This window comes from Cavia porcellus, unplaced genomic scaffold, assembly GCF_034190915.1.
Source record: "Cavia porcellus strain 051 isolate PalLab524CR breed Dunkin Hartley unplaced genomic scaffold, mCavPor4.1 scaffold_21, whole genome shotgun sequence".
Classification (NCBI taxonomy): domain Eukaryota; kingdom Metazoa; phylum Chordata; class Mammalia; order Rodentia; family Caviidae; genus Cavia; species Cavia porcellus.
Window position 1 is genome coordinate 59,244,570 of NW_026947504.1, and position 22,737 is coordinate 59,267,306.

Genomic DNA, 22,737 nt, shown 5'->3' on the forward strand with positions numbered 1-22,737 from the left:
GGGTAAAGGAGATGATTGCTGATAATGTGGATAGGCCACATCTAAACAGCTGAAGCCCTTTAAAAAAATTGGGTTTCCTGAAGAAGGGATGTTTGCCTCAGAATTTTAAAATGTAAATCCTGTTTAACTTTGCAGTTTGCCAATCTGTCTATAGATTTCAAACTCAAGTCACAACATGAACCCCTGCCTGAGTTCCCAGCTGACCAGCTTGCCCTGTGTGTTTTGAACTTAACTTCATATATAAATCAATTGCTAAAATTAATCTCAACACTCTACTGCCAATTTGAACCACCAGTTGCACATGAATGACTGTCCCATCAAGCAATTTGTACCAGTAGTGTCACCTTTTACTAACAAAATTAACTTTTTAAAAATCCATCCATTTGAGCAGTTTCTTAGCCTTTCACAACATCTATTGTAGATTTTGTATCTTATTTACTCTTTAAGTTTCTACACTAGGGAGATGATACAGTATACATGTGAGTCTGATTTATTTCACTCAAGAGTATGGTCTCAGGTCTCATCCATTTACCTATAAAAGCCTTGATGCAACCCTTGTTTATAGCTGAGTAGTACTCCATTGTACAAAAATATTGTAACTTTTCTATCCATTCCTTAGTTGATGGGCAATTGGATTTTTTACAATATTTGGCTATTACAAATTATGCTGCTATAAACATGGGTGCAAATAAATCAATGTAGTATATTTTCAATTCTTCTGGGAAAATGCCCAGAAGCAGGATAGCTGGGTCAAATGGGACCTCTTAATCCTAGCTTTTTGAGGAACCGCCACCCTGACGTCAGCAGTGGTTGCACCAGCCTACACTCCAACATAGTGGAGAAGGGCTCCTTTTCCACAGCCCCTCCAGAATTTGTTTTGGTTGATTTCTTAATCTTGGCCAATATTTCTGGAATGGAGAAAAGGAAAGGAAAAGGAAAAAGACATAAATTTGTTTGTATATATACATAAAATAGCTAAGATGGTTATACTACTAATTCTATTGGTTCTTGGAAAAGAACAGTTAATACTCATGATTAGAACAATTTGCATGTCTATATCTGGTAATCTAAGTAACTCTTTCAAAGATAACAGGCAATATTACAACCACTGTTAAATTCCAATCATCTTATTTTAAAGCTTATAGAGTATTTTGTTGTTTTTGTAGTTTTTTGTATGTCTCTTAATTTTTTGTTTTTTTCTTTTTAAAAAAATTTTTTTTTAAAGGCCTTTCATACATAGGGAAGCAAGACACACTAAGTCAATTTTCCATTGACAAGAAAATTTAAAATCTTCAGAATGAAGAGAAATTATACCAGACGAAAATAGATATTTACATAAAAGAATGAAGAGTACAGGAAATTGTATAAATACATAAATAAATAAAAATAATTTTAAAAGCCATCCAATGGAACAGTCATGTATATACCATGAGTGCTTCAAGCAATCCAGCAGCAAGATACACAAATTACAGCCCCATTGTGAATGTGTTAATACACACACACATTTGCAAAGGGTAGGCACTACAATGTAAAACTCAATATATTTTTTGTTTAAATATCTCTTTCACTTTAGATTGAACATTTCTTCCTGATACTTAAAGAATTTCAATCAGTTCTGAGAAGAATTTGGTAGACTGCATTTGTAAAAGAGGAGCGGCTCATAGAAACCCTCGTGGTAGTTGGATTCCTGCTTAGATATGGTTTGGAAACTCGCCCTGCCATGTTTATACTATCGTTGCTGGTTGCAAGGGAACAAACTGTCACTTCACTTATAGCTTTATAAAGATCACAAATCAGACGGCTTGCTCTAATGAAACAAATCCCATTTAAAGTTTAGAGCAAACCATTTCACCAGCTTAATACCAGTTCCACCATCTTTTGTCTCAGGCCCTTCCTTACACTGGTGGTTCAAGCCACCCTGCAGCAAGACATACAAATTACGGCCACACAAAGCAGCTTGCAATATTTGCTTCCAAGTCTCTGCTCCTCCTGTTCTCACTCTGTGATGGAATGCTTATCCCCACACCAGATCTGATTACTGTGTGCACAGATCCTCTCCAGACCTGGTTTTTTTCCCTGACCTCTAATTCTCATCGCACTCTTCTATTTACTTCTGTCAGGGGGATCTTCTCGGACAAGAGTAGGTACAGCACATCTCAAACAGAACGGATTGATTTACTACATTTCTATTTTTTCTTACTGTTCTATAAATTGTAAGCTGAGAGAACTGGCCTATTCCAGAAGGCAGTTGGATATTTGCTAAATAATTTCTGGCTGCTTTGGTCTTTTAAAAAATTTTTGGACTGATGGAAATGGGAGTTACTGTATTCTCAAATGCAGCCTTGACTTCAGTTATCTGTAACTTCCTTTTATCTCTGTCTTCTCTATTAATCTTGTCACTTGTCAAATCCCTCTCCTCCTCCTTCTGAAGTTCTCCCTACCATGTGCCAGTTGTTCTCCTCTCTGAGAGATTTGATAGCCCACAGCAAGAATCTTCTCCCCTAAATGTCATTTTTGATCATATCAATTGTTGTCAAATGTCTCAAACATTTCTTTGTAAATTAAATTTCTTCCCTAGTTCTACAAGGTCCTGGATATCATGCCCTCCTCTCTCCCTTTCCCCTGCATGTCCCGTACCTCTGTCACAGTGGGGGAAACCCTGAGCTCTCATGACAGTGCCCTTCTTTTGACTCCCCACTCTGAACACATATCCCTCCCTTAGTATTAAAAAAATGACACCTGTTCATTTTTCATTGGTGAAATGCAAAGGTTAATGAGTTTCTTTGATCTCACCTTCAAAATAGCCAGTTTATCATGATTTTCCAGCATTCCTATTTCAGATCATAAGGTCTAGTTGGGACTCATATTGAGCACATCCTGGAGCAAGAATGTATAACTATGTGAATAAATCATTATCTTGGCTTCATGTGAAAGCACCCCTATTTTTACCTCTTCTCCTAATGATGTCTGAAATAAGAAACCTCTCAAAAATATCAAATTTTTGGCAAGCTCTCAGGGTATAAATGTATCTAAGCAAGTATTATCCATGCATATCAGAATACATTTCCCATTGTGATTTATGCATATGTTTCATATATTTATAGATATATTTTTGGAAAATTGTTTTTTAAATATTTAATAGCCATTAAATGGGTAAAATAATAGTTTGTTCCATATGGAACAATGAGAAGTCATTCTAACACTTTTTGTTAGTATTTGCAATTGTAATCAGTAATGCAGACAAAAAGAATACCAATGTTTTTCAGTCATCACTGGTAAAATTGTAAAGTTTTTTAAAATTAAGACTTTAAAGTTCACCTTCATTAATCTTCCGCTAATGCAAACTAGAACTATTTCCTAGGATTCTGAGTGGTTTAACATCATCAAGAAATGTCACAAGCTTCATCTCAATTATTTGGTGTATACCATGCATTATTCCAAAGCTCTCAGAAGATAAACAGGGTAAGGCAACGTAAGAGTTGAAGAACAAAGGAAAAATGAAGCACAGAGACCTCAGGCTAAAAGTATAATACCCTTTTGAGGACTTCAAGGACATTTAGAAGCCTGAAAAATGAGAACAAGTCAGCAAGTCCGCTAGCTGAGCACCAATTTAGAGCACCATTGTTTCCAATTTCAGCTCAAATCTGGAAGGCACCACATATGCCTGCTCTCAGTCCCCTCCACTCAGGACCTGTGTTCTCAATATCTATTTCCCTTTTTCTGGCTTTAAAAAATGGTTATCAGTCTTCTAACTTTCCTCCTAAAACATTATCAATACTTCCACAGCAGCATATTAAAAAGACAACAGAAAAATAATGAAGTGAACTTTCAAAATACAAGCTGTATTTGTTTTACTTTCAATTTCTTTTATATTCATTGCTACTTTTATCTAAATCATCAAGACATCATTAGATAATATACAAACTGACTAGTCTCTTCATGTAACACATAGACTACAGTTCACCACTGTATCCATTTTGTATTTCATTCATGAAAACAAAATTGCAAACTGCTCTCTTCTATATCTTGATAAAGCAAAAAAGGTCGGGAAGCCCTTATACGAACACATGAAAGATATTTTTAAAATTAGTTTGTATTTAAACAAATTTAGCAAAGATGTAGCCTCACCTATAAAATAGTGTTTGGCACCTGTAAAATACTGTTTTCAATTCTTTGAATAACTATCCTGAAATTCGATACCACATCTGCAAGTCAGAGCTTTTCAACTGACAGGACTACTACATTACCCTGGTACAAATCAGTTCCAGGTCTGCCACGAGGTATCACCTAGCCATCAGTTTCTCCAAAATCACAACACCTGGTTCCCACTGCTGAAAGCCATGAAAATGCCAAAGACACTATTTTTTTTTTTTTAAGAAAGCAGCATTTAATTTTTACACCAGTGGACTGTTGGATCTTTACACCAGTGAACTGTCATAATTCCTCAAAAGTGACAGTGCTCAATTTAGGAAGAGTTTAGTTTATATAGAATTTAGAAGAGGTAGGTACAAAGCAAGCGACAAAACATTGCATAATTTGTTACACATGTAGAGTCATATATTGACAGACAGGCAAGTCTTAAAACAAAAGAAACACTCAGGAACAAGGGGGAAAGGCCCTTACAGAGTGAGCATAGTGAAAGGCATTACCATAATATAGGAACATTCTGGGGAGGGGTCCTTGAATTAGCCCAGGGTACCTTAAGGTATAGACAATTACTCCGACTCAGTGCCCATCAGAGGAGTAAAGCTGGGCTGCAGACACTGTCAAGGTCAACTGAATTCAGTAGAAACAACAGAACAGAAACTTGGTCAGAGACCTCTAATTGATCATGAAATATCTACGAGTTTGCTATTTTATAAATATGTTCCTGCATTATAATTCTCTTCTGCTGTATTCTAGAGGAAACTCTTCTCCTTTAGTTTCCCCATTTCCTTCAGTAGCAAGGAGCACATAAGAGGGAGTAGCTTGTGTCTTGGTTACTTTTCTCTCATTTTTGAGACAAAGTAACTGACGCTCAAAATTAGAGAAGGGAAGGTTTATTTACATTACAGTTTTGGAGGCTTCTGTGCATACTCAGCTGGCTCCAAGGAGGCTAGTGTGGCTGGGAGGCAGCCATTCAAGGCAGCAACACGAGGCAAGAGTGAAAACACAAAAGAGGGGAAAACACACCTTCTTCCCTCCCTTATACTGTATGCCAGCTCCCCGCCCCTGGGCGGAGCAGCACTCACACTGCCAATCCCAGTGCTAGAATCACAACGCTTAGATTCAGCTGCATCCATGATTGCATGAGGTTTGGGGAGGGCACCTAGACACAAATCATAACAGCTTGTAAAAGAAACTGTTGCTGTGTAGCTTAACAACTGAGGGGGTCTATACCTTGAACTTGAATTTGAAATTCCTAATGTCCTGAATTTTTATACATTCCTAGAATGCTAATACATATTATCTACACTGTGTAACTGTTAACATTCTACAGGAATTTAAATACTAGGTCACTCACTTTAACAGAAAGCCCCATGCTGCCTTGTGCAGATGTAGCCCAAGTAGCTGCTGGAGATGTCTGTTTCTGCTGGTTGAATGCAGGACTTTAGAAAGCTGCAAGTCCAGGGAAGTGGTAGCAGCTGCCCGAATCCTGTCTTCATGGGTATCACATACTTCTTTTGAATATAATGTATTCTTTTTAATTACTTCATAGTTGAACTACTCAATTGGATTTGGAACCTATTGGAATTATCAGAATATTGCAATTGTTTAGCAAAGAAAGAAAGCTAATAGTATTAATTTTTTAAAATAATTTTAACTGTTAATAGAATTTGGAATGGTGGTAAGATAGCTGAAAGTAATCTTTTTTGTTAAATACTAGTTTCTGCTTCTCGTAATAGCACCCTAAATGTCTGATGATCTTTGGTTGTCTCTTCCTATTTAAAAGTCAAAGACTAGAAAGTCAACAAGAAGGTTTGGAGTAGAGAAAGGATTACTGACATGGACTTATTTTAGTATTGCTCTGGCCAAGCCTTTCCTTTACAAAACTGGTATCAGTATTTTTGAGTTGTATTTTTAGGTTAGATCCCCAGGGAAATCTCTGGTCTCCTGTAGATACAGTTTCATCCTGGGTGCCCATAGGCCAACAGTAGGAAGAAGAAGGTGCTTTGGTTTTCAGAATTTGGTAAATAAACATAATCTACCAGATTTCAAGAGTAAATATTATGACATTTTTACCACAATCAAGTCAAGAAACATCTCTTTTATTATCTCTAAAGAAAAGATAAAAAGATCCATTTCCTCTCCTGGAGCAGAAAAGGGGCAGCTACTTGCTTGTATCAAGTTTTGGAACTAAATCTTAATGCCTTCATCTTCACTTCTAGGAGCTCTTGTTTCTAACCTTTTGTAGATTTCATCAGAGCAAACTAAGACACTCCTTCCATTCAACTTTGTCAGATTAAAACTCTACTTTTTTTAGGTCTCTAAGTAAATTATCACTCATCCATCCACACTGTAGCTTCCAAAACACTGTTTCTGTTCACTGGTTTCTTTGTTCTTACAAGCCTGTGCCTTTTTAAAAGTATCCCCCAGGGTTGGGATTTAGCTAAGTGGTGCAGAGCCTGTCTGGTAAGTGTGAGGTCTTGAGTTCGAATATAAGTAAGAAAAAGAAACAGAAAACAAATGGCATTTTAATGAAATCTCACCAGGGTCAGGAACTAACACATACATTTATCTTTAACCTTAAACCTACCAAACACAGCCTTTTGCCTTGACACTGAAATGACAATTACTCAATTTTTTCACTCGTTTTTTAATTTTATGTTTCAACACTGAAACAAAGGTCCAATTTTTATGAAAAACAGGAAGTATGAAAAATAATAACTTGTCAATTAGGTGAAACTGAATTTAATAATCACACGCTCTTATATATTAGTACCCCTTTTTGCCCTATGAATGTATTGATCATTTTTGGGAAACAAAAACACGTCCTTATTTAAGAACAAGTTTTAAGAATTCTCAAAAGGTTAACTACTAAAAGGATCTTTGCATTGATAAAGAAACCTAAAAAAGGGTTCCAGAAGGAAAACCCACCAACCAAGTGAATGAAATGCTAAAAGGAAACTTGATGGAGAAAAAGTTTCTTTTCCAGTCAGTTTTTTAAAATAACTGTTGCAAGTATCTCTTTGGCACCAGTTGCATAATGTGTAATATATACAGGGGTCAACTGATTGGGGAATAAGAACCTTTATACACAGCAGGCTCTAGCACAAAAATAAAGCTCTCAATTTACAACATGGCTGCTTTAAGTGTTTATTTTGTTTCACATCTTTTTCAAAAATACTTCAATTTACTACAATCTCATGAGAAGAGATTAGAGTAAAATACATTTTTCAATGTTCAGATTTTAAATTTATACTCTCACAGAGATTAAAAAACCATTATTATTGGAATGCCCACAGATAAGCTAACTTTACTATTGTGCACCCGCAATGTGCAACACCTTAACATCATTTAGCCCTTGTGAAATAAATGCCTTTATAACATAGTTTCATTAAAAGATCATTATTGCATGAAGCAGAACTGACTGTAGTTGGATAGATATAGGTATGAGAACAAAGATTCCAAGTAGAACATTGCATATATCCAAAAGATGAAAGATACAATGAAGAGATACATTTGTCTTTCCCACAGAATCTGGGTAGGCGGGGGTGGAGGTGAAGTGTGGATGGGGAGCAAAAGTCTAAACGCATTCTTCAAAGCAACAAGGTAGAGAATGAGCTCTAAACTACAATAAGCTTATAATTTGTAGACAAAGAGAAAGCCCTTAGGTTTTCTGAAAGGGAGTTTTGTCAATGAAGTTATATTTCAAAAATTATTTTCTGCTACTTTTGTGTACAGTAGAAAGTCTGATCAACAAAAAAGAAATAAACAGTTAAAACACTAAATAATCCAGAGACCAAAGGTTACACAAAGCTACCCTGGCTTGCCTGATGGTAAAAATTTGAAAGAACTCAATTCAGAGCAAGAATCAATAAAATTGAGTAACTTACATTCACAGTACTGCAGACATAGATAGTCAAGTAAAAGGAATAGAACAGAGTAAGTACTAATAAAAGGACTTAGGCTGATATAGTTCCTAAACCACATCCTCAATTCCTTTTAGTTTTCAATCCAAGAAACACTTAGTGAGCATCTACTACATACACGGTACACAGTCTAGTCTCGTCACTTGTTTCATTATCTTATAAGCTGAGCATAAAAAATTCCAGTTAATTGATTTCACAAACTGACTGATGTTTTTCCTTAAGAACAACAGATCAATTTTTTAATAGATAGCAATACTAACTCTCCCATCATGTCTTACTCTTTCAGGGCACACAGTCCAATCAACTTTAGCGCCAACTCAATACAAACCAGAAGAAAAGCACTAAGGGAACAAGGCCCATTAGGCCCAATATTGCCTCAATTACTTTAATTCCATTATTCCTGTTCGTATTACTTCTCTAATCAATATCTCCTTTCAGTTATTCATGTTTACCCTTTTCAAAATTACAAGTAATAGCATTATGGTCTTCTGAGCTCAGTGGCAACAGAGTTTCATAAATATATTTCTGAATCGGTGAGTGTTTCCAGATCTGAAACTGTGAAGTCTTAAATCGAATCATGCTTTCCAGAGGTCATTTCATATAATGATGCAAAGCATCTTAAGGCAATACAGGTGTTTTCACCTGTTAGGCCATTTGTCACTCACTGTCAAAGACAACCAGGTATGGCTTGCTGACTTTCTAATTGTCTTCCCCCATCTTAAAATCTCAGCATAGTTTCACTGATTTTCAGTTAAATTACAACTCTTTTCTGTATCCGGTCTGCCTTTTGTTTAATGTGCTCTTTCAGCCTTCACTGACAATTATTCTGCCCTGCAAAGTTTCATGTGGATATTACATTAACCACTGCCTCTTTCATATGACAATTAATCAATCCCTCAGTTCCACCTCCGCAACAGCCTTACAAATTACAGGAACTGTGCTCCCTTCCATTCTTTTAACAAAAGTCAGTGTGGTGTCTGTTACACATGAGAAGTGGTACTTTCAGCACAAACAGGGCCATGATGGGTATGCAGTTCTTTCCTTCAACATACGGGCATCTTTCTGGCTATAAAAAATAATATGTGATATAAAGAAGCTTGCAAAAAAATGTATCATGAGGAGTCCACTGAAAGTTCTGCTGGAGGTCAGAAGAGGGAGGTCATTCATGAGTAAAGTTTTCATAAAGGATATGAATCTAGGGAGGTCTTGAAAAATGGGAGGATTTTGGAAATGGGTATGAAAAGTGTAGTGAATTGTGTGTGAAAAGCAAGCAGACAAATCCAGCTGAGAAAATTATTTAAAGAATTAAACAGGAGAAAGTTATTTAAAGGAATAAATAAAAGGGCAAGCATTAAGTGAGGGTGAATGTTTGCAGGAGTTTGCAGGACAGACGCATTTTAACGTGGTCGTTCTCCTTGCAAGTACTCAAGATGAACTGAAGGTGGCTAGATGCTGCTTGTAGGTATGAGACAGGAAGATTTGTGATGTAGAAAAGGGCGTTTGAGATCCCATTTCTGCCTTCCTACAAAGCCTCACCCATCCCCACATCTTTTTTTCCACTGTATGCTCCAGCAATGCAGCGTTAATACGGAGTACACACACACTGTGCTCTACAACACTCACACCCTGTTTTCTCCACATGTTCTCTGTCCACCATGCTTATCCATTTTGTATTCACCTTTCAAATCCTTCCAATCTTCGTTCAAATTCTATTTTGTCTATAAAGCATTTCCTAAGTTCCTCAAGCTAACCTAGTTGTCTGTCTCGTTTCTGGCATGAAAAGCATGGTATTATACAGCTCCATCATAACAATAGTTTTTGCATGACTATCACCCTCTAAATTATAATATACCTAATATTTTCCCCAGAGCAATTTTTGCCACATGGCAAAAAGACTAATAAATGAATAAACAGACAAATCGAAAAGGAGAGAAAAGCATGGAAAAAGGACAGTCATAAATGTAAAGGAGAGAAAAAAAAAAAAGAACTACAGAAACTTGACAGCGCTTGCTTATACCCCAATGTAGAAGACGCAACCAATAAAGGAGAACGCCAAGCTTCTGAAAAATTAAACAAAGGAGGAATCTGAGTGGGGCAGAGGAGGGGCTTAGAGAATGCAAACACATTAATTCTCATTTTAAATTATTATGTGCAAAAATTTCCTGAAAAGGTTTGATAGAATCTTCAAAGTATCATATTTAAATCCCATAACATCATAAATAGCTCTAAGAGATTAAAAACTCCCATGTTAATTATCTGCTAAGCAGATACAAAATGATTTCCCACTTTTTAAAATCAAGAGTTTAATAACAAATATATTATTACCAATTCCATAAAAGTCTTACTTCTGAGTTCTCAGAAATATCAGATTGAGATACAGAAAAACACAAAGTAGTAGCAAAGACTAGGAAACAAAAATAAGCTAAGTTTTTGTTGCTCACAGTTACTGATATTTTTCTGGACTATTATCTCTTTAATAATGAAAGGCTCTTGCCTTAGTAGAAATTATGGCGCTGGTCCAAGGTGGCGGAAGGCCAAATTGGGAACACCGACCCTTCCTGCTTCTTCCCCAGCCCTAACTGCACCTCCCCTTCCTGTCAGCTCCTCGCCCCTCATCAATGCCTGCTCTACGCACAACCTCCGGTCAGAGGTTATATGTATACTCCATGCCACACGTTCTGGTGGTCATGGACTTCTCTCCACATCCTTAGAATAAAGGCTATTTTTTACTTTATATTCTGTGTTTCATCGCACCGAAAACTCTTTCAAATAATAGAGAAGTATTAGGTACACGTAAAATAATTTAGTTATTAAAATAATACTAACTGGAGTATTATCACCCAGTAGCATACACTCTGGAGTACTTCACTTGCTACCTCAGGACAGTTTAATTACCTGAACATAATTGCTTCCTGGGCTCTACCTGCAGGCAATGGAGGGCAATACTACCATCATTCTGATTTGATCATTGTGCGACCAAAACAAATTAATTGTTTTAATTTTAATGAAGCCCTACAGACATTCTCACAAATGAAGAACTTTGCATGGCAGAGTGTACATGGGAGGCTGCAGGAGACCTCTAATCAAGCTCTTGAATAATATGGAGTAGAAAAGTGAGTTGTGGCAACACCTGGATGAAGTTATACATCCATACGTGGCATTTGGACAAACTGCCTGCATGCATCACTCACACTGTAAATATCTGCCTCTTGATTTACCAATTTTCTTAGGACTAACGTCAGTGTGAAAAATGCCAAAATGAAATTTTATTTTTATTTTTACGTTCCACTGACTGTCATCATCTTATAAATCCAGTGCTGTCAGAGTCCATATCATCACTTGGCTGTGGGACAGCTGTAGACCTACACCCAGAACAGACAAAGCTCTGTGGAACTGAGACAGCCTGAACATAAATGTTTCCAACCAACCTCCAGCTCACACTTCCAGGAGACCTGTGCCTGAGCCCCACACTCAACGTCCAGATCCTGGCCTGACAAATTAGGGAAGTTCTGTATAGCATAACCACAGGAGCTGTAAAGAATCCATAGGGCTACTAACCAGCCCATATCATCCCAGGGGACTAATCTGCTACTGTCCTTTGGTTCTTTTTAATCATAAGGGATCCTCTTTATATTAAAAAGGTAATTCTTTCCTGGAAGTAAATACAGACTTGAACAGAAAGCACTGACCCAACAGGAAAAAAAAGAGTCTCCCAAATAAAGATTTCTTTAAAAAAAAAAAAAAAAAAAGATTATTTAGACTGCTACCAGTGTCTTAACATTTTATCAACAGTCAAATCTCAGCCCTCAAAAGATAACTTATAATAATTCTGAGCTAAGGATACACAGAGTAAAGAGAAGATGCCACAAGGGCAGATCTATTTCAGGATAGCCATTTACAGATTAAAGCTGGGGAACAGATACTAAATTTCATAAGTGCAAAATGTTACAGCTGGTGAGAAAACATAACTCACTATTTAAATGGTATTGAATTAGCTGGGAAGATAGCTTGATGTACTGATAGAGGAGGCACATACACTGGCAGTTCCACCTGCTACACTCGCAAAGGTAGGACAACTCACAACAGTCACTTTCGTTTGAATAAAATCACCCACTTGCTACTACTTTTAAAGGAAAAGTCTTATCACATTTATGATGTGTTCAGCTTGCACTATCCTGAAAGTAAGAATTCACTGGGAATAAGAGCCATCTAGTAGCTGCCCATGGCTGGTCACAGCATTTGGCTTTTCCAAATAAATTTGACCATGACCATTGTGGTCTTTACTACTCATTAAACAAAGACTAAGCAGCAAAGAACCATGCTAGATTTTTTAGAGAATACCAAGAGATACGAGTCCCTTTCTTTGACAGCTGAACTATTTATGGTTGAACTTTGTACTCTTAAAAGATACTTAAGTCCTAATCTTCTACACAATCACTAACTGACTTTATTTGGAAATATGGACCTTGCAGACAATTAAGTTAAGATTAGGTCATTAGTGTGGGCCCTAACTGAACATAAATGCTATGCTTTTATTTTTTTAAAGAGGGTAAAATTGAATACATTGAATACATACTGAACATTATAGAACTAATCTAATCATAACAAGATGATGAAGGCTTTTTAGGTCTTCAAGACCTGACATTGGGAAAGTCAATAGTGATTGCCATAATGTCCCTCATTCTCTTCATAGTAACTGTCCTTACCTTTACGTACACTGAAATTAAACTTGTGAGTCTAGACTAATATCACTCTGAACAGCGAATAATAGTAATGCTAGATTTTATATCATAATGCTTTAGAATTAGCACTGGGTATCTTAGTGTCTCTTCTTCTTCAGAGTATCTGCTTATTACATCATGCATTATATAATCTGTTCCCGTAAACTGTTTAGAAATTCTCCACATGTGTGAATTTCTACATGCATATCCATCCTTTTTGTATTATAGGGAAAAACAGATCAAAACAAGACAGCAAAACAAATTCCTAGAAAAACATGAAATGAAAAAGGAATATAAAACCACAATATTAGGTGATCTATCGTAGTTACTATGCTTTCTCTTGTTATTTTCAATAGAATGGTCCACATCATCAGACAAAATATAATTGCACACAGCATTACATAGCTATTTTAATAAAAACACAACTTTGGAGACACAGTAGGACTTCAAAAGCAGTTAATAATCAACCCAGAATGGGTACTTTATTATATCTTGTCATCTTTAGAGTAGCTGCTCTTACTCTTAGACTTGACACTATCAAGCATACCGAATTTGAATAAAATCAGTCAAGGTAAAACAGTAGTCTAACAAACCAGCTTCAAATAAGATCAGTCATAGTAAGACAATGTAAGTAATACAGGCCTTCAGTTTAAGTTAATAGGAAATTAAGGATAGTTACCCTGGTATAGCCTGCAATTTTTGGGACAGCTGCCTGTGCCCTCAACTCTAGTATGAGTAGACAGACTGGAACAAAATAAAATCAAACTAAACAGAGCGATAAGACTACTGTGCCTTTTAAATCCTGATACACTATTAACAAAGTCCTCTGCCTTCCTTTTTTAGGCAATTCCTCACCTTTCCCTTTCTCAGGATGCTTTGTGTATTTTGGGTCCCACTAGCTCCTTTAGTTTTTAGATTAGAGAGTCAACCCATTATCTATCTGAGTGGTGCTGAACCTTTTCCCCCTGAGCTTGATCCTGAGCTGTATTCCTTTACTTACTAAAGCCACAAGGTTTTCCTTCCTTATAGCTGTGTAGTTCCATATTGCACAAAAGTGTCATAACTTTCCAACCTATCTGTGGCTGCTGGACGAGTTGTCCCTATTTCTCTCTAGTTCCCTGTCAATTTAAGCATCGTTTTCACATTTTTGATGTTCAGTTTATTAACCCTCTTTCAGGTTAAGTATATTTGCTATTCAGACATGAATGTATCTTATCTCCTGATCTACTCTGCCTGTGTTTCTTTTTGTTAGTGTATCAAGGCCATCTATATTAGAGATTATAGCCAATCTTCTTTGCCGCATCTCTGCTAATTATATTTTTCTGCTATTATTTGTCCACTTTTCTCCTTCATTCCACTGTTTGCTCCATTCATTAAGGCCTCTCTGCCACTGTTGCTGGAGTCCTGGTATTTTTTTTCTCTCTCTCTAAAATGTCCTTCAGTATTTTTTGTAGGGTTGGATTAGTGGTCCCGAACTCCCACAGTTCCTCCTTGTCTTGGAAACATCTTATTTCTCCATTAATTTTGAGAGATTTTAGGGTACATCAATCTGGTTGGAGGTAATTCTCTTTCAGGGCTTAGATTATTTCCCCTCAGGCTCTTCTTGATTTGATAGTTTGTGTTGATAAGTCTGTTCGTTATTTTGATGATTTTTCCTTTGTAGGTGATCTATTTCTTTTCTCTGACTGCTTTTAATATTCTTTCTTGTGGATTTCTGGCATCTTGATTATTATATGTCTGGGTGTAGATCTGTTTTGATTGTAGTTGGTTGGAGTTCTGTATGCCTCATTTATCTGTGTATCATTTCTTTTTCCTATGCTTGGGAAGTTTTCCTTAATTATTTCTGTGAATAGCCTTTGTAATTCATTTGTGGTTACTCCTGCTTCTTCACTCGTGTTTTTTATTCTTAAGTTATAGATCCTCTTGTTGTCTTCTAGCTTTTGAATTGTTACTTCCTGGTTCCTTGTTATTTTTAATAGGTCTTTTCTTTCACAATCACACATTGTAAATCTCTCTTCAAGTTTCAAAAGGCTAACTTTAGTTTCTGTCAAGTCATTTTGCCAGCTTTCAATGGAGTTTTTAATTTCCTGGTAATCTCTTTGGATCTGTTTCATGTATACTAGATTTTGTTTATATTCTTCATCAAAGGTTTCTCTTCCTTTTCTGGGTTCCTCTATTCTTCCATCTGTGTCTTTCTTGAGAGGGGCTTAGCATTTCTTTTATTAATCTTTTTATATCTTGCCTCACTTGGATTAGAATTTCAGTTTTAAGTTTGTCTATCAGGTTATGAAAGCATTTCTTTATGTTTGCTGATGTTGTGGCTAATATTGCATGATTGCTGCCCTGGATCTCTTCTGTATTTACCTCTCCTGGGCTTATTTTCCCAGGGTCAGCAGCTGGAGGTTTTTTCTTATTTTTTTCTCTTGTCACGTTTCTGGTTTCTTTCAGACAGGTGTGTGGTGAAGGTCTCAGGCCCTTTCCGTATTCCTTATGGTTTTTCTGAAGCATGCTGGCTGGGACCTTGCTGCCCTCTCCAGTTTGCTGTTATCTGAGGTGCACAGAGAGACTGTGGGGTGGCCCGTCTCCTCTGAGTCAGTCAACCAGCAAGTACCTTCAGCAACTTAGCCTTTGCTTTGCGGACGTCACAGGGTCCAGACAGTTTCGTCCCTGGCTATTGGGTCCTGACCAGGGGTGTGACTCAGTCCAAGCTGCTCCCACCTTTCTGGGCTGGGCCATGGGCCACTGACTGAACACCACCTCAGCACTGGACTCTGCCCCACTCCAACATGTCTTCCAGCCAGCCACACCTGCCACGGGACCCAATTTCCAGCACTCACCAAGAATTAACGTAGCTCTCCACCTTGGCTCCACTCCACGCTGTGCTGTGTCCTCCCATCAAGGGCCCGGGACTCACCAACTCCCATTATCAGTGGCCGCGGCTTAATTGTCCGACTCCATGGTGCGCCCAGCACATCCCAGGACGGGTCTCATTTTGCACCTCTGGCTCCAGCCCTTCACCCGCAATGTTCCTTCCTCTTCCTATTTTTCATTTTCCTTTAGTTTCCTCCTGGGGTCATGAGAATCCCTCTCCACTGCTCTGCCCTTTCCATGTTGTCAAATTCCAGCATTTGAGCTGTTCTTCTCAAACAGGCTCTCTACCCAGCTACCTAGCAAGCTGCCATCTTCTTCAAAAGCCATAAATGCTATTCTTACAAGAAGAGAAAATCTTTCCACAAAGATAGGCATCACAGAACAGAAAACAATGTAAAGACACAGAGAGAAGATACCATCTGCTAGCCAAGGCAATGGAAGCATCTAGAAAGTTGGCCTGAAACAAGTTCTTCCTCACGACCCAAGAAGGAATCAGTCCTGCTATCACTTTGACCTGGGACGCTAAACCTCCAGAATTGTGAGGGAATAAATTTCTATTATTTAAGCCAGCCAGTTTGTAGTCTTTTGTTAAGGCAGTCTGAGAAAATCATTATTAATTAGGTAACAAAGAAATAAACCAAGTAACAAAATTGCCACAAGCAACAGAACTCTAATGTAGGTCTATCTATTGATGTTTTGGTTCAGTTAGTAGGGCCAGATTCTGTCACTAGAACACAGGTCACTACTACCTATCAGTTCAATAAAGGCCACCAGAGAAAAAGACGGTTTCTATCCTAAGCAATAGACTGACTCAATGAGGATTATGTAATCCTCTAAAAAAGATGATTAGAAAGAAACAGAAGCAATAAAAGTTAATGAAAAATTAATCTTAGTGACCTATTTGGGCAAATCAAAGTTGTGAGACATTCATTTATTTAAAAGGAAAATGCAAAGGAAATTTAGAAGGACAGTTTCAGATAAGGAGCCAGAGATAAGACTTTAATTAGAAGTCTTCACTATGCACATATTTACATAAATGTTGAAAAGATAAAAAAGCTTCTGATGAGGTAATAAAGATGAACAACAGTAATAATTCTCCATTAACTCGGGAGAAGTTGGTAAGGCATTTCTAGTGACTGGTCTTGTTTCTTACTGCTTGTTTGTAGGGGGCCTATAGCAGGTAGTTTGTTTATGCTCCTCAAATATGTGTCAGTTCTCTGAGATCCCCTCCCACAGGCCCTCTGAAGCCCAGAAATAATCAAGGTGAGCCACATAAGAGAATGACAGCAGTGGTGTAATTAAGCTAAATCAGTCTCACAGTGACAACCTGCCATTTAGGCCTATTTATCATTTATGAGGTACACACATCCTTTTACCTGAATGTCGTGAGCAATCTCTCCTTCATGTGTTATAAATACGATATCATGCTGGCTGCAAAGGACCTGTAAAACAAAGGCCATCTTGTTAGAAGAATCTTCAAAGATCAATTTCAGAAGCTGATTGAACACGTGTAAGCAGATACCACATTTTACTTGCAGAGTTCGAGATGAACACTGCCCTTTCCATTTGCAGCCATTCCAACTAATGCCCTTGCAGAAGGTCTCTGCACAGTGCTAACCTGGGTAACAATCAATAAATGTGAAGGTCTCATCATAAGCACAGCCTTTGAACTGTCAATCCTCTGCAGTAAAAGCAGTCCTCGCTGCAAAAGTAGCTACGGTGGGGCCAGCTGTCAGAACCTCCCCAATCTGAGACAGGGAAATAAAGCTGTAAGTTAATTAGGGCAGTGTAACCCAGTGTCATTCAAAAGCAGTTTTGGGAGACTGGCCAGTATCAGAGGTACTATTTTTAAGTGTAGGAAACTGTCGCTAATTTCCAAGTTGAACTGAAGTTAGTTATTTGTCAGTTTTCTCTCAGAAAATCTGTTACTTTGGAAATGTTAAAATACAGCTGGAAATTTCAAAGAAAATTTTCTTAATTTTCTAGAAAGTATTTTAAAAACTTGTCACACAAAACGTGAACCAACGACTAACAGCAACATCAGGCTTACCAGGGAACTTGAAGAGCCTGAGTCTGAGAAGCCACTTGGGACTACTGGGCTGGAATCTGCATTTGAGAGAGATCCTCAGATGGTTCCTATGCATATAAAAGTCCCAAAACTGCCCTTAAAGTACTTTACTGGAGCTGGGGATATAGCTCAGCGGAAAAAGCACCTGTGCCTGGCAAGCACAAGATACTGAGTTTGATTTCTAGTTTCAAAAAATAAATAAATAAATTCTAAAGTACTTTATTCATGAGGCCAGTGGTTTCTGATATAAGTAAGAGACTGTCCAAAACTTCAAGAGCACCCTCCAGTATCTACAAGTTAAAGGGATAATTCTTTTATTAAAGCCACAATAATCTGGGGACACATATCTTAATAAACTCTCTAGATACTTCTTATTGCTGTCCCTTTTTTCCCCCAGAACACACAGACTGACTGTAAACTGGTACCTCATAGCATAGCCAATTCTAGAAAACTTAATTCCGTACTCAAATAAAACAGCATTATTGAAATTGATGACACATAGTATTCATTCCACAATCTAACGCTCAACAATAATCAACAATGTGGAACTCAAAGGAGATAGATAGAAATTGTGACATGGCTCAGTAGCTCCAGAAGGGAAAGGTCAGCACAGACTCCAGCAGCAGAGAAGGGCAGAGCTATTTATTTAGAAAGCACCTGATCAGCCAGGCATACTTTTGTTTGACTATAATCCCAGCACTCTGAGTAGCTAAGGCAGGAGAAGCAGAAGTTCAAACCTAGCCTGTGCAACTTAGCAATCAGAGATCCTTCTTAAAATAAAAAGTTAAAGGAACATAACACAAATTTTGCCAAAGAAAAGTACAAAACCATGGAACTGTCAGATCCACATTTGTTCTTTAAAATATTTCTATTGATGAATTACTAATTTTACTTTTATGAGTTTTATGATATTAAACAAGTATTTAACAGGAAAATAATCACAACAATAAAGTACTGAATTTTTAAATATTTATGGAATGTATAAGAAGGATCAAAATTTTCAACATTGACTGTTTCTTTAGTGTACAAAATTTAAAAAAGAACAACACAAATTCTTACATGAACTACAATGAACATACCAATAGTATTTTACAAAAAAAAAATCTTTACTTCAATTATCATACCTAAGGTAGTCTGTACACATGACAACACACATTCCATAAACACAAATTACTTATACCAACAGAACATGTGTTTTGTTTTCCTGGCCTTTTTATAGGGCATAATTGACATTTCACTGGTCTTGCTATTTTGTTAGAAGATTCTTATTATATTATAGTGTAGAGTTACAAGGAACATAAAATATCAATAATATAAAGTATTGAATTTAGAATATGTGTTGTACATTTAGAATAGACATCAATATTTTCACATCAACTGTGTATTTGCTTACAAAACCTAAGGTTACTTCAGAAATGAATTCCTGTATGAACTACAATCAAAATATCAATAGAACTCTACAATAAAAATACGCTTTGCTTAAATTGTCACACCAAAGGCAGTCTTCACATATGACAATTGCATGTTGCATGCACATGTCTCACTTATATTGACAGTAAATGCGCTTAACTTTCATTCCCTACGTGGCGGTTTTGTCTCTCTTCCTGTTTTGTCAGAAACTTCTTACTATATTATGCAACATATATTTAGCAGGGAAATATAATACCAATGAAATAGATACCAAATATGTAATGAGTGCTTAGAAGGGATATCAACAATTTCACATCTGCTGTTTACTTGCTTAACATCAAAAATAAAAACCTACATGAGCTACAATGTAAACACAAACAAGAGTTCAACATGGAAATAATCTTTGCTTCAACTATCACACCCAAGGCAGTCTTCACACATGACAACTGCAGGTTCCATCTACAAGTATCGCTTACATGGATAGCATGTATGTTTTGTTTTCCTGTCCTTTCTTGTAGGACACAGTGGATTGTTTTGTTTTCCTGTTGTCATGGTAAGTCTTTGTGGTGCTGTGCCTGTCTATCTATCTGTCACCTCATGTGCTCCATGATTGTTTTTGTGTAGTTTCTTTGGAAGAAACATTTTGTTTTTTCTCTGCTATAAATGATCTCTTATGAATGCCAGTCCTAATTATCTAAGAAAATTTTTCTGGGATATTTTGCACTTGTTATTTTCTTTTTGTCTTTTTTTTTTTGTTTGTTTTTTTATACCCAGGGATCAAACTCATGACTGCCTGCTTGCAAAGCAGGCGCTTATGCCACTGAGCTAAATCCCCAGCCCCAACACTTGTTATTTTCTTCGTAAACTATCAAACTATTTATGCCACACCTTTAGGGTGGATAAAATACATCTATTGGCCGATGCTTTGTTTCAAGTGATATCACATAGTTGCTGCACACTTCATCAACAACATCAACTCCATGTTAGTTTTATTGTACAAAGTTTCCATCTCAGGTTTCCACTTTGTCACAGTTTCCCTATCAGTATTTCAACCACAGTGAAATGTTGACAGCAGCACCAGTTTGTTTTTCTTTGCCACATATGAGGCCAATGTTACATCTTTCTGAAATCCAAAGGTTGTACAATACAATCCTCTGTTTTGAAATTGCAACATTTCATTTGGAATTTCTGCTTTGTTCCTGTGTACATTCTTGCACTGGTCAACTTATGCTTTGTTAGCAAATGCAACATTAATTAGAAACCAGTAGACCAGTTCTCAAACATAACATTCTTTTTTATTTGGGAGATGGAAATAAGTCAGTCTAAAACATCATTCGGTTTGTTACTATACAAATAAAGACCTGATAGCTAAGATCTAGGATAAATGTCTAAATTGAAAGCATAGGTCTTTGCATCCACAAGGGCATAAATTTTTATGTCACATTTTGACCCATCTGTTTTCTATAAATCTTTACATTCCTGTGATTAACATGACAAATCCTCGCTAAGTACATTACACCTATGAATGCATTCAGTTTAGCTAGTAAGGTGTCATAATAAAGTTTTCTAGGTGTGTGCATGTGCCTTTTTGAGACAGTTTCACTATGCAGTTCAAGATGGCCTAGAAGTCACTTTGTAGCCTACACTGGTCTCCAATTCACAGCGATCCTCCTGCGTTGGCCTCCCAAATGCTGAGATTATAGGTGTGAGTCACCACTCCTAGCCAATAAATACATTTTTTAATATGGCTATTAGTGCATGCAGAACATTTTAGCTGAATTTCAACCTTTGTGTATTTTACAAAATCTTGTAGCATTTCATCTGTTACCATTTCCAATATTAAACAGCAAGGCTGACATTCTTCCAGTATGTTTCACCCCTGCCAAGACCACTGTTTTTTCAAGCCTAGTTCTAACATTGAATTGCTCCACTTGGCTGAGTGGTTATTTTGTAACATTTTGACTAGTCAAGTAAGTACTCAACTGTTATTTTCCTCATCATCTGAATCAAGAAAGTCTTCATTTCCTGTGTCTAGGTCAGTCAATTTTTGCTCCATTTCACTGTCACAGAAACTTTAGCTCACATGGCCAGTGTCAAAGTCATCATCATCTTCATCATCATCATCATCATCATTAGTCACTCACACCACTCTTCTATTATGAAAGCATGTATTTTACCACAGTGGATCATCTTCATCATCCATACATGAGTAATCTGATGACTCACTTTGTCTTACGTTTTTCTCCTTGTGGAGACAAAATACAACACTCAAAGTTAAAGGTGGGAAGATTTAGCTCACAGTTTGTAGAGGTTTCAGTCCTGGCTCCAAGGCAGGGTGACACATGGCAGATGGGTAATAGTTCATGGCAATCAGAAGACAACAAAACAATGAGAGAGAAGAGCAGAGAGACAAGCCTCTTTCTGCCCTTTATCTTATCCAGACTGCTGGGATTAGGCTGATGCCAATCCAACCAGTAGACTGATTTAGAAATCACCCACCTTTAATTCTAGCACACTTGCTTAATCCCAGCAAAAACCTTTATGACTGCATGAGGGTTGGGAGGGCAGATGGGCATCTAGACACAAACTATAGCAACCTCCTCCAAAGTTTGCAAATCCAGTTTTTCACACACTATTATACTGAATTGGCCCACTTCCACTTCCTTTTGAAAAATCAAAAGAAAGGATTTTTTGTTTTGTTTTGTTTTAAATCCTAGAGCAACATGCGCCCTATTGAACCCTCGAATGCTCAGGTAAACATACGCAAACCAGTTAGATGGAGGAAATGTGGAGCACAGTCCTGTTCTCTCCCTTTTGCACATGTGTACATATCTTGCTGTTTATCACACCAAGTAGATAAAAATATAGATTGCTTTCTGTATCTTACACGGAAAGGTACTGAGATTCACAACTGGTTACTATTACCCTAAAATAAAAATTTAAAGTAGAAAAGTAAGGGATGGGTGCTGGGGATTTAGTTCAGTGGCATAAGAGCCTGCCTGGAAAGTGTAATGATCCCTAGCACCAAAAAACAAGAAAACTAAGGGATGGACCCACTGGACTCAGTGTTACCCTCCATGGGTTGGAAATATAGCTCAGTGCAAAGGCTCTGGGTTCAAACCTTAGCATCACCAGAGAGGGTGTGGAAGGGGGAGGAGAACAGAACAGGGAAAGAATGAGAAAGAAAAAGAAAGAAAGAAAGAAAGAAAGAAAGAAAGAAAGAAAGAAAGAAAGAAAGAAAGAACACACCAAGCAAGAATACACCTGACCCAAACCTGACACACTAAGAAGCCTTTCTGAATCGAGTCTTAAAAAAGATGAGGAAAGACCTTTCAAAAAGTGACCCACTTATACTTTTGAGAATGTGATGCTAGATTAGGGGAAGTAACCAAGCAATGAAAGCAGTGAACTACTGTACTTTGAAAAAATATTGGACTGGGATTTTATAGTATTTTTTCAGCTGCTTAGAATATTTGTATGCATGAGCTATAAACATGGCAGCCCTTGGGAAATTTTTCTCCCTTTAACTCTTCTACCTGTACACAAGGAGGAATGGCAAACATCAAACACAAGAAGCACTGACTCAGAAGTCTGC

General features: G+C 37.2%; 1 protein-coding gene across 10 annotated transcripts in view; it reads right to left on the minus strand.

The window, feature by feature from the left end:
* Positions 1 to 22,737, minus strand: part of Enox1 (ecto-NOX disulfide-thiol exchanger 1) — a 568,850-nt gene that overhangs the window by 426,066 nt on the left and 120,047 nt on the right. For 6 of the 10 annotated variants that reach the window (XM_063232738.1, XM_063232744.1, XM_063232737.1 and 3 more), the window contains exon 2: positions 17,041 to 17,106. The exons of the other annotated variants lie outside the window; for them this stretch is intronic. The gene's annotated coding sequence lies outside the window, so the exon portion shown is untranslated. The remainder of the gene's footprint in view (positions 1 to 17,040; positions 17,107 to 22,737) is intronic. 10 annotated transcript variants of the gene reach the window in all.